The sequence below is a fragment of the Poeciliopsis prolifica genome, unplaced genomic scaffold, assembly GCF_027474105.1.
Source record: "Poeciliopsis prolifica strain line A6 unplaced genomic scaffold, Auburn_PproV2 SCAFFOLD042, whole genome shotgun sequence".
Taxonomy (NCBI): Eukaryota; Metazoa; Chordata; class Actinopteri; order Cyprinodontiformes; family Poeciliidae; genus Poeciliopsis; species Poeciliopsis prolifica.
In genome coordinates, this window is record NW_026562417.1 from 1,228,708 (window position 1) to 1,239,305 (window position 10,598).

Consider the following 10,598-nt stretch of genomic DNA (forward strand, 5'->3'; position numbering starts at 1 on the left):
TGATGCTTCATTCCCTCAATTTTTCTTTTCTTTTTGAGACGCACTCGCCAACGTTTGCATGCAAAGGTCAACCCGACTCTGATTTTCCTCTGCGTCCTCCATCTTTCTCTATTTGTCCTTCTCTGTGGCTGAGAGCGCTTTAATAGGGCGCACTGGCATGAACGAGATGTTTCATTAAACAACATCCGACTGAGCTCTGTGGTCACATTTAAAGCTACTCTCAGTCTGAGAAATGGTCGGTAAATTCAGTAATTTAAACTTTTTACTGTTACTATTTTACTGAGTGACAGGCTGGGATTACATCAGCTGTACTAAAATGTTACAGCATTTAATAAAATAAAGTAACTTGTCTGCTAGTTTTTGTTTCTGAATGCTAACAAGAGGTAACACTAGCTACAGTCTGGGGAAATAGCTTAAAATAGCAACAATTTAAAATTCCTCACTCTTAAAATACCACAAATTACAAATGAGGTGAACTCAGAAATTGATTTCATTTGATTCCAATCCCGAATGAAGCAGCTCATGCGGGATTCGAATCAAATTCTTTCATTCTTCTTTTCCCAACCACCAAAATAAAAGGTCATGAGAGCGCACGCAGGGTCAGTGCAACCCCGCCGCACCGCGCACAAAACTGACAGGATCCAAATGACTCCATCTCGAAAGATGGTAGGAAGGCTAGAAAGATTAGGAAAGGAGACAGAAACTACAGTTCATATGCACTGCAAACCAGGAGATGAAAAGTTCACAGTTTCCTCTTTTGCCCAAAACCCGCGTGACGGATGGAAACGTACGACTTTACCTCAAAGTTTCCTGAAGGTTGGCGTGAAGCTCCGCCTTGCTAGCAGCTCTTGGCTGCTTCCTCGGTAGTGGGCCAGTTCATGTTCTCCTCCAAGCGGTCGTCCTCGTCTCCATCGGAACTGGAAGGGAAACGCGGCACATGGCCATTTTTAAACCGAATCAGAAATCCGTGCACTGGAGCATTGGCATTCTTGGCCGAAGAAAAATGGAAGAAGCCACAGTTGCCCTTTATGTTCCGTTCATCCATGAAAGGCTTAAGATGTATTTCCTGCTTGCCCTTCTCCCCAGCTCTTTTAAACATGTATCAAGAGATCTGTAATCTGGGTGCAAGATTGACAGTCGACAAAGTGTAGCTTTACTTAAAGACAAGAGGGATTTTCTCCTGCAGTAGTAACCAAATTGTTTTCCCTCCTCCCGTCATCCCACCCCCCTGCCCCATCCTCATTTTCTTGCTCTGCTACTTCCTTATTGATTTATTCTCCATCTGCTTGTTGGCAGCTCGCCGTGAGCTTCTATCTCATTCTCACATACCACCTGAGACACTAGGTGAGTCAAAACGGCAGCAAAACAAAAAAAACACCCTCGCCACAAACACACAGAGCAGTTGGCTGTCCTCAATTTGGTGTATTTACTTGAGAAGGGGCGCGCTGATGGGAGATGACGGTGCTCTGGCGTCCCCAGGACACACTCATTCACACTCTGTCCAACGCTCACCTTCACACGCTTGCATCGACATGTCCGTTTGCGTTGCCTACATAAAGATTCACACTTATTCAAAGTCACACAAAGTGTTAAAGAAAGAAAAAACACCTTTGCCGGCGTCGTCTTCCCATATGACGTTCCGTTGACCTGTTTTTAGACTATTCCTGGTATTAAACCAGCTCTTCCGGTGAAAAGGTGAGCGACACACCAACAGTGTTTTATTATCGTTTCATATTTTTTCAGTTTCGACCGCAAACAAAAACAAGAACCAACTCCCGGTCCGCTGACTCGTATTGTTGTGTCAGGTGTGAGAGGTGAGAGCAAGAAAAATGTGCTCCGGCCGAATTGACGGTGTTGAGGTATGACACCAGTAACTGTAGAAGACAAATGTGGAAAACCGACGTTTCCTCACTGCGAGTCGTCTTAATGGATACCGAAGAAAAGCAGGAATATGTAGAGGTGTGGGAGAAAGAGGCCGTGTTTGGTTGGTGGTAGGAAAGAGGAGAAAGTGAGAAAACGAAGTCAAACATTAGATGCAGCCGCAGTTTAAAAGCAGCAGAGTGCCACTTCCCTCTTTTCTCTGTATTGATCAGAGTGAGTTCCCTCTGAGAGATTTGGATCAATGAGCTTATAACGGTCCATCTTCTCGGTCAGAAGCCACCGCCTGGCTGCCATCTCTCCCTCTCTGTGTGAACCACCAACACAGCTTCCTATACGTGGTTGAACTTGCTGTGACGCACTTTCATATGCCGAGCGTCGGACACGAAAGCGGACGCTTTCTGCTAATGTTCCGTCGAGTTCCTGAATGTTTTTACAGGTAAATCATGACCTTCCTTCCACTTGCTACTGTGTGCCTGTACTTCAGAGACACACTTGTAAAGTTATTTTGCAGTTTTGTCTTTTGCCTTGCATGAAAAAAAAAAATCGGAAGCACAGACAGATGTCGTCACGAACGCTTCACAAATAACAGGATGATGTTACTTAATCTCATGCCATGCTATGCAGATGCTTTGTCTGTGCCAGTGAAAAAGTTTTCAGCTTGCTTAATGTTTGCGATTTGTTAGATTTTTTTTTTTTTTTCAGAAGTTGAAGCTCAAGTTTGAGGTCACACTTGAGCTGAGAGACCTAAACGCCACCAGGACTTGATGTTTCCCACCTTTTTACTCCTTTAATAAATCAAATCGTATCACATTCCCCCCTACTTATATTTGAGCCTTTGTATGGTTTCATTGATCTCCATTTGGTGAACCTAATCAATTTCACTCATTCATTAGGTTCCAGCAGACGTTTTATTAATTAATTCTAATAAAATACAGCTTTGAAACCTTAAAACAAACTGACGTCATCATCTTTTTTTGTTGTTGTTTTTTTGGGGGGTGGTTGAATCATCATCAACATTAGTTAAATGAAAAGAAACGCGCGTTAACGGCTTTTATGGCCGTGAACTAAAGCCGACTAATCAAGACGCCCTTTTTTTCCACCGTCACAGCAAACCCCTCGTGCTAATTTTGAGGAAAAGCCAACACCCTCAGCGAGAGGCCCTTGAATCAGCATTAGTACAGCAATTAGCCAGGCTCCACACCCAGCATCTTCTTAATCTTTCAAACTGTAATAATCCTCTCAAAGCAGCGCTGTGATATATAATTTACCCTGCGATCCTTTCATTTCTGAAGAGGAGGTTTAGCCAAACGTGCCCTCAGGGTGGCCAACCTTTCGCGTGCGGCGCGACGAGTCGAGTTGCTGCCGGTTTCCTGGGCATCATCTGAGCTTTATTAAAACCGCCGCCGTTCTGATCTGGATGCGACAGCGAAGGCAGATTAATGTTGCCTCTGCTTGATGCTAATGCGATTTTATAGCTCGTTCATATCGCCCTCTCCTTTAAAAAAAGAAAGAAAAAGAAACATACCATTATGTTTACAATTAGAGAGGGCTTTCTTTCATGGTGTCATTTACTGGGATTTGCATTTGCAAAAGGAAGCAATTCCCCAGAAAAACCACAATGAAAGCAATTAAACTCATTTGTGTTTAATTACTTCGAATTTCATAGCTTTACTGACAAGCGGTACAAATGGGACAGAAAAAAAAAAGAGCTGAACATACTGTAAGAAGGTCACCCCTGAGTGATGAATAATTGCCGCTTTCAGCTCGCGCCGTAATGAAGTAATCACCGTTTGGTGCATGGAAAGCACGAAACAAAAAGAAAGTCAGGGAGAGGAAAATTGTTGCCTTCTCGAAAACATCCACACCCACTTTTCATCAAAAGGCTCGACACGAAAGCTGAAAAAGAGCACGACGAGAAGGCAAAAATAAACTCAAAGCTGTTGGGTGTTCCTACTGCATCGTAGATTACTGTTGTGAATCGGTTGTAATACACGGGAGAAAAAAAAAAGTCTTGTTGCGACTCCATTACAAATGTGCGTAAAACGTCAACATGATGTGGCAAAAACACAATTGGTGTTTCCGTTAAATGAGAAAAGCCGTTAAAATCACAGCTGTTCACGCAGATCATCCAACTACTTCCTGTCCTTGTCTTCTTTGTGGTTTCCGCCAGTGGCAACATCTGGTTGTTGGTCATGTGATGCTGTTGAAGTTTAGCTAAATAAACCAGCACCTCATGCCAGCGCCGAAATAAAACAAATTACTTTCTTCTAAATTGCCACGTTTCCATTGAGCAAATTTATTGTCAAAATGTCAACCTGCGTAACGAAACGGTCAGTGGAAACACAGGTCGTCACCACATCCAGGAAAGACCCAGTGCTAAAGTTTGAAGCTTGTGAATGTCTAAAGCATATAGCTGAACTTGCATCTCTATCATAGAAAAAATAAATGCGAGACGCCTTTCAAAAGGTTTCCAATAAAGACACACTAAAGCTAGAACTGCTTCATCAGGTGAGAAAAAATAAGAAGAAACTTTTCAGCGTTAATGGTCAGCAACAGCCAACGTGGTGGATCTGGACCAGTGAAAGCAGGAACAGTCGCAGGAACAAAAAGACGTCCTCCTGTTCCTGCAGCTTGTCCTCGACGTCCTCCGGCCAAAAGTTAGAGATCTAGTAGAAATGCTTCAGTGGGAGGGAACAGAGAGTTCTTTTGCAGTATGAAGCCTCCTGGCCAGAAATAACATTTTCTTTCTTTTTTGTCGTCCCAGCTGAAATAAAATCGCTAATTTCTGTGTTCCGGCAAAGTATTGGAACATTGTCCTCTGAAGGAGCAGTGAGAAAGGTGATCTGTGCTTGGAAAGGAAAAGGCCGACAGCAGCGACGACAGCGACCAACAAAAGGGACGATATTTAACACAGAAGCACCGACAGAAAGAAAAGCGAGACCTACAAGCATTTTTTGGTCTGGTTTCCAGCGCGAATGTGTTCGTGCATTTTAAATAGGACAAAAAAAATAATAAGTAACTTTTTGGTGAAATATAGGAGCTTATGTAGTGTAAAAAAAAAAAAAAAAAAACTTTAATATTGATGAAAAAGCACCACTTCTTCTGGCAGATGAATTATTTAAGTCATATGTTTTCAACAATATTAAGGAGTTATTGACTTAAAATAAGCTCCTATTTCTACTTGCGAGTTAATTCTTGTCTTACTTAAATATCACTAAGATATTTTAACAAAAAAACGAGCAAAACAAAAAATCTACTTGGTGAAATCCTTCGGTTTTTGCTTTCAATGTAAGCCGCCACCGTATAAGAACAGTGAGATGAAAAGTAATCCCTGTGCCCCCGCCTGCCCCCCCGCCCCAGGCCCCCCGCTGGGCCCGCGGCGGCGCGGCAGCCCTCGGCCAGCAGGTTACAGCAGAGCACTTTAAAGTTCCAAGTCATTTCCTCTGCTGGCGCATTGTTAGCAAACAGGGAATCTGTTGTTGGCACAATCTCCTCATTATTGGCTAATCACTTGAATAGGAGCGGTTTGTAAAGGCAAACACAAAGCAAGCCGCACAAAAACACACACACACACACAGAGAGAGAGAGAGAGAGTATGCTGGTCTGGGCTGCTGTGCACGGCGCAGGACGTTATTGCGTTCCTAATGGTGCTTGAAGTAATTACACCCTATAATGTTAGTCGTCCTCTCCAGCACTCCTCAGCATGCTAGCTCAGAAGTGCCACGCTCAATGCATCCCTCTCACCTAAATGGTTCCATTAGCCAGAAGGCCTTCGCAAACACTTTTCCCGCCCTGAGAATGTGAGGCGAGCGCCGAGACGAACCCAACTGGACCGAACACAAGGAGCGGCTGGTCACTGTGAGGAGGCGGCGGCGGCGGGGAAATTCAATCAGATAAAATGGATGTATATATTTGGCAAGAGCCATGACGCTCTCACTGGTGTGTGGAAACGACGACGTGAGGGATTTGGAAAAACGTACGGAGTTGTCATCCAAGCTCATACAGAGTAAACACTGGGAGCTGGGAAAGAAAAAGAAAAGAAAAAAAAACTACTGCCACCTGCAGAAAGAGACCACTTCTGGTCAGAAACAGCTAATCAGAGCCAGGAGGAGGAAATCAAAGATGATTGCGCGTTCACAATCACCCTTGTGAATGCGCTGCTCAACGTGCTATAATGGTAGGAGAAAAAAAAAAATCAACTTGATGTTACAGAAAAACTGTCTACTCGCCGTAATCGGTGGCCATGCTAACTGGCCTTAGCATTCAGAGTAGCAGAGTGAAAGGGGGAAGGTGCGACCAGCGCATACACAAACTTGATTGGCAGCGCAAAGGCGAAAATCCAGGGAGCCCGATCAGAAGTCACCTTTTAAGTAGAAGGCAACAGTTTTTGTGTGGAACTTATCAGGATTTTATGGGGGTAGGTATAAAACATAGTAAACGTTTCATATTTATGAAAGTTTTTGAAAACTGAAAGTTTTATGAAAGTTTTTGAAATTATTTTCTTTCACTTCACAATCACAGGAAAACAGAATGCGACACTGGACACCTCCGTTTGTTTAATACACGCAGCGATAGTAAATTTTAACAGCCACAACTAAAGCATATTTCATATCAACAGGCGTAGGCTTTGGTAAGAACTAAGCGTGAAAGTTTGCAGGGAGCTAAAGAAAAGTCGATGGTGCGTTCCGGGTCTCCATTGACGCTCTGGTTTTTATTTGACCCGCCAGGCTGCCGTGAACAGGGAGACCATTTGTATGTGTTGCCCGTCTTGCAGGTCAGGATAAACGTGCTCTTCCCCTCTAGACGCCTCGCTCCGTGTCAAGAAAGGACCCGGCACAATCTAATATTAATGCGCCGAGTCGGTGTGACTGAAACAACTGGCGCTCCAGAATTTTCTTCGCGATCCCTTGTTCCTTCTCACTGACCCAAGCATCCAAGCCCCCGAGGGGCATTTTGTTGAAGTTGTTTTCTCCTGTCTCCATGGTTCCCCTTCTCCATCCATTTGATGCAGCAGACTTATTTTCTATTTATGACTGAGGCGCTTTGCATCAGTGTTGGCTCTGTTGACGATGGGGAGCACAGAAAGATGTGGAAAACCCCCCCCAAAAAAAAATCATCCTTTAAGAGGTGTTCAACTGACAACTGGTGTTTAGAGTGTGTGTTTCTGGGTGTGAGTGTGCGTGTAGCCGAGTCCCCTGGGGGAGACATCTTATCTCAGCGGCGACTGGGAGAAAAACAGGCCAATGTGTCGGGTGCAAAGATGTGCTGTGGGTGAGAGCAGATAGTGAGACCTCCGGATTTACCCGCCGTGACCAGAGGGCTTCCTACTTTACGGCTCAAGCAGACGTGACAACCGGGGTGGACGGAACACATTCTGCTGCGCGATTATAACGACTCAGACTTTTGGCAACAACGTAGAAAAGTGGGCACTGCGGACACCGAGAACCACAGGGGTGATCAAATTAAGATCTTTGGCAGAGAACAGATTCTTCAGGGGTTGAACTCGAAAATCTGTTGGGACTCTTCAGCCAGACAGACGTCATGAATGAATAAAGAGCAGCTGATGTTTGCATCGCCCCCATTGTGGAGCTTTTTACTCATGTCTGAGTGCATTCACAGAGCATAGTCGGGGTTGCAAGTCTTCGAATCATCTTTTTTCTGTTGCTCATACGCTAAAAACCCACGAACCACTGCCTAAAATGTTCACAGATGTGTTGTGTGATGCGAACTTGTGCCACTCAAATGCAAGTCCTCTAACTTCAACAATGTCAGACAATGACCCGAGTTTATCTTGCTGTAAGAAAAAGCTGATGATACAAACTTCTAGTGATACAGACAAAGAGTTTTAGTGAGGACCAACCATCCTCCAACCAAAGATGTGTGCTATGGAGGCTCGCTGACATCGCATGACTAACATAGCTAACTCCTAATTGGCAGCCGAGTTAGCCAAATGAAGATCCATGTGAAGCGGTGGGTGGAAAGGTTCAAAAGTTACCTGCAGGAGATAACGACACCTCTATTCTGATGATCTCCATACCCATTATGTAGCTGCAACATGTACATGTTTCTCACCATCCGCTTAGTAACCTAGCTAGTGTGAGGAGTCGATATTTTTGATTCCTAGCTACAAAGCTGCGGGTTTGCTGTGTAGGCAGGAGCTGAATTGGTCGAGGGTATAATCCACCCCAACGCCCAGGACAACAGCTGGTTGCCTTGGAGATTGGGTGCAAGCTGGCGCAGAAGCCTTGTTGATCCGGCTGCTTGTGTTTCTACATCCTAACACTCAGAGGGAGATTACTTCATCAACATCTTCCGTGCAGGCGAGAGAAATGCAACCAAGGTTTCATTCAGGAGCCACTTCTTTAAAGTTGTTAGCTGTTATTACAGAGGCCGTGAAAACTCCAGCTATGAGAAATAACTCGGTCAACGGAACAAAAAGATGTTGACTCAGATCAGTCCATTACGAGCATGCCTGCAGCAAATAAGGGTCACTTATCATAAAGCATAAAAGAGCCTTTGTCGGTGTTCGTGGAGGCCAAGCTCAAAGGAGAAGGTGGAAATCATCTTACTTCGATGTTGAGGAAAGGCTACATTTGATCAGGCATAAATAAAGCAATGGAAGCAGTCGGAAAGCAGGACAAAGAGAAAAAGGCGAGAGAGAGAGAGAGGGAGAAAAAGGCATGCTTAGTTCCCTGCCTTTGCACAGCTGGAAGCCGGCCTTGTGAAGCGTGTGCTCATTGGGGCGTCATTCAGCGAGAGCCGTGTTTGAGGCTCGCTGACAACTTCATGAGCGCAATAACAGGTTGACGTGTTCAGTGTCTCGATCTGTTTTCCTGGAACAGCGGCTGCAATATTGCAGGGCCTCACCACCCCCCCCTCTCCTAACAGTATTATGTTGGCTTAGTGTGTGACCTGCCACCGCAACACTCTATCCTGTTAAGAACGGGGGTGAGGAGGGGAGAAAATGAGAAGTGTACACCGGTGTTGACAGAGCTGGAGAAGTGAGAGGCTGCGGCTGCTTTATAAAGTATTCTCAACCCCTGGATTTTCAAACGTTTTCCAAAATGGTCACCTTCAAACCACAAGATGTAAATTTTTCTATGGTGTTTTGGGTGATCCGGAGTGTTAATTTGCTCCCTCTACATATTTCCATCAGTAGTACTCACTTTGCGACAGAGTTCGTCCCGTCATCGATGGGTTGGCGGTTTGAGCCTCCACTGCGTCAGTCTGTGTCGTCGTGCCCTTGGGCAAGACACTTCCATCAATTCCCTGCTAGCGATGGCCAGAAGACCCGGTGACCCCAAGTAAAAGTGTGTGTGAATAATAAATGGCTTGCACTTGTATAACACTTTATCCAGAGTACCCTGAAGCGCTTCACACTACTTTTAGTCACCCACTCATGAACACATTGACACACTGATGGGAGCAAGCTACTGGATGGTAACCACAGCTACAAGGCACGGCGGGTAAAATGTCTTGCTCAACAACACAGGCTGATGGAGCAGGGATTGAACCGATAACCTACGGATTGAAGGATTAACTCATACCACCGTCATCCCAGTGGATCAATGACTAAGCATAGTGTGAAGAGTCCTCTGGACTTGATAAAGCTCTATATAGATACATCATGACTCAAAGTTGCCTTGCCACCTGAGCAGCATCTTTGTAGCTCCTCCAAAGTTAAAAAGGACAATGTGGCAGTTGAGTCACGCTTTCCTTAGTCAAATAAAGGGTTCAGCAGTGCAAGGCTTCAATGGATTTCATTTGGAGGTATCAGGGTAAAGTTGATCACTTTTTGGATTTTCATCCTTAAAAATATTTGAAAATCATTCAATTTTTACTTCAGTCTTAAGCTACAAATCACATGAACCATCAATCAAAGGACATCGAACTTGATCCTTGAAAGCATACGCAATCTTTAATCAGCTTCGTCTAACTTTCAATCGAGAATCGTTGTCCTGTAAGTGCTCATTATATCCGACAGCAAAGCAACGCATCTCATCAGAGCCGTTTTAGCAGGGAACCATGTTTGCTCTCCAAGTCTCATTGAGGTGCTCCCCGGGTATTCATAAAAGAGCAACCTGCTGCCACACACTGGCGTTAAGAAAATGCACTTCAGGTTTGACTTTGGTTTTTTTCTTGTGAATTCACTCATCCAAAGAGACTCGCAAAGAGAATCTTTTGAGCATTAAGTCAGTGCCATATGTCCTCCTCCTCCTCCTGTAGGCGAGAGCTCAGATGAGAGCTGAAACATAGCCAGGCCTCTAGTGCCCCCGTCAGGTTGTTGGCCGCACCGCCGCTCCTCGTCTCTTTCATTTTTAAACTTCTCATGGTTTTTTAATCCATGTCTTCCTCCTCCAACACAGCGAGAGCTTTCCCCCCCACCCGTCTCTCCCCACCTCCTCGCCGTGAATTGCCGAGGGGCAAAGCCATTACAAACGGCAAACAAACATGTTGTGTCGGCGAACGCCGGTGCGCGTACAGGTGGCGGAGAGCTAACAGACAGGAATCATTACCCCGCATGACTCAAATCGCTGCTGATCCTCTGGGACCGAGTCTGCACGTGCTGCACACAAACACAGACAGGCGCCGAAGAGGCAGGGCCGCGTGCGCTCAAGAGTCGAGAACATGACAAACAAACATGGCGGCGCACGCTTGCAGGTACAAGCAGGAAGTGAGTATCTGTCAGAGGGTATTACTGTTGCTTTGTTCGTTCC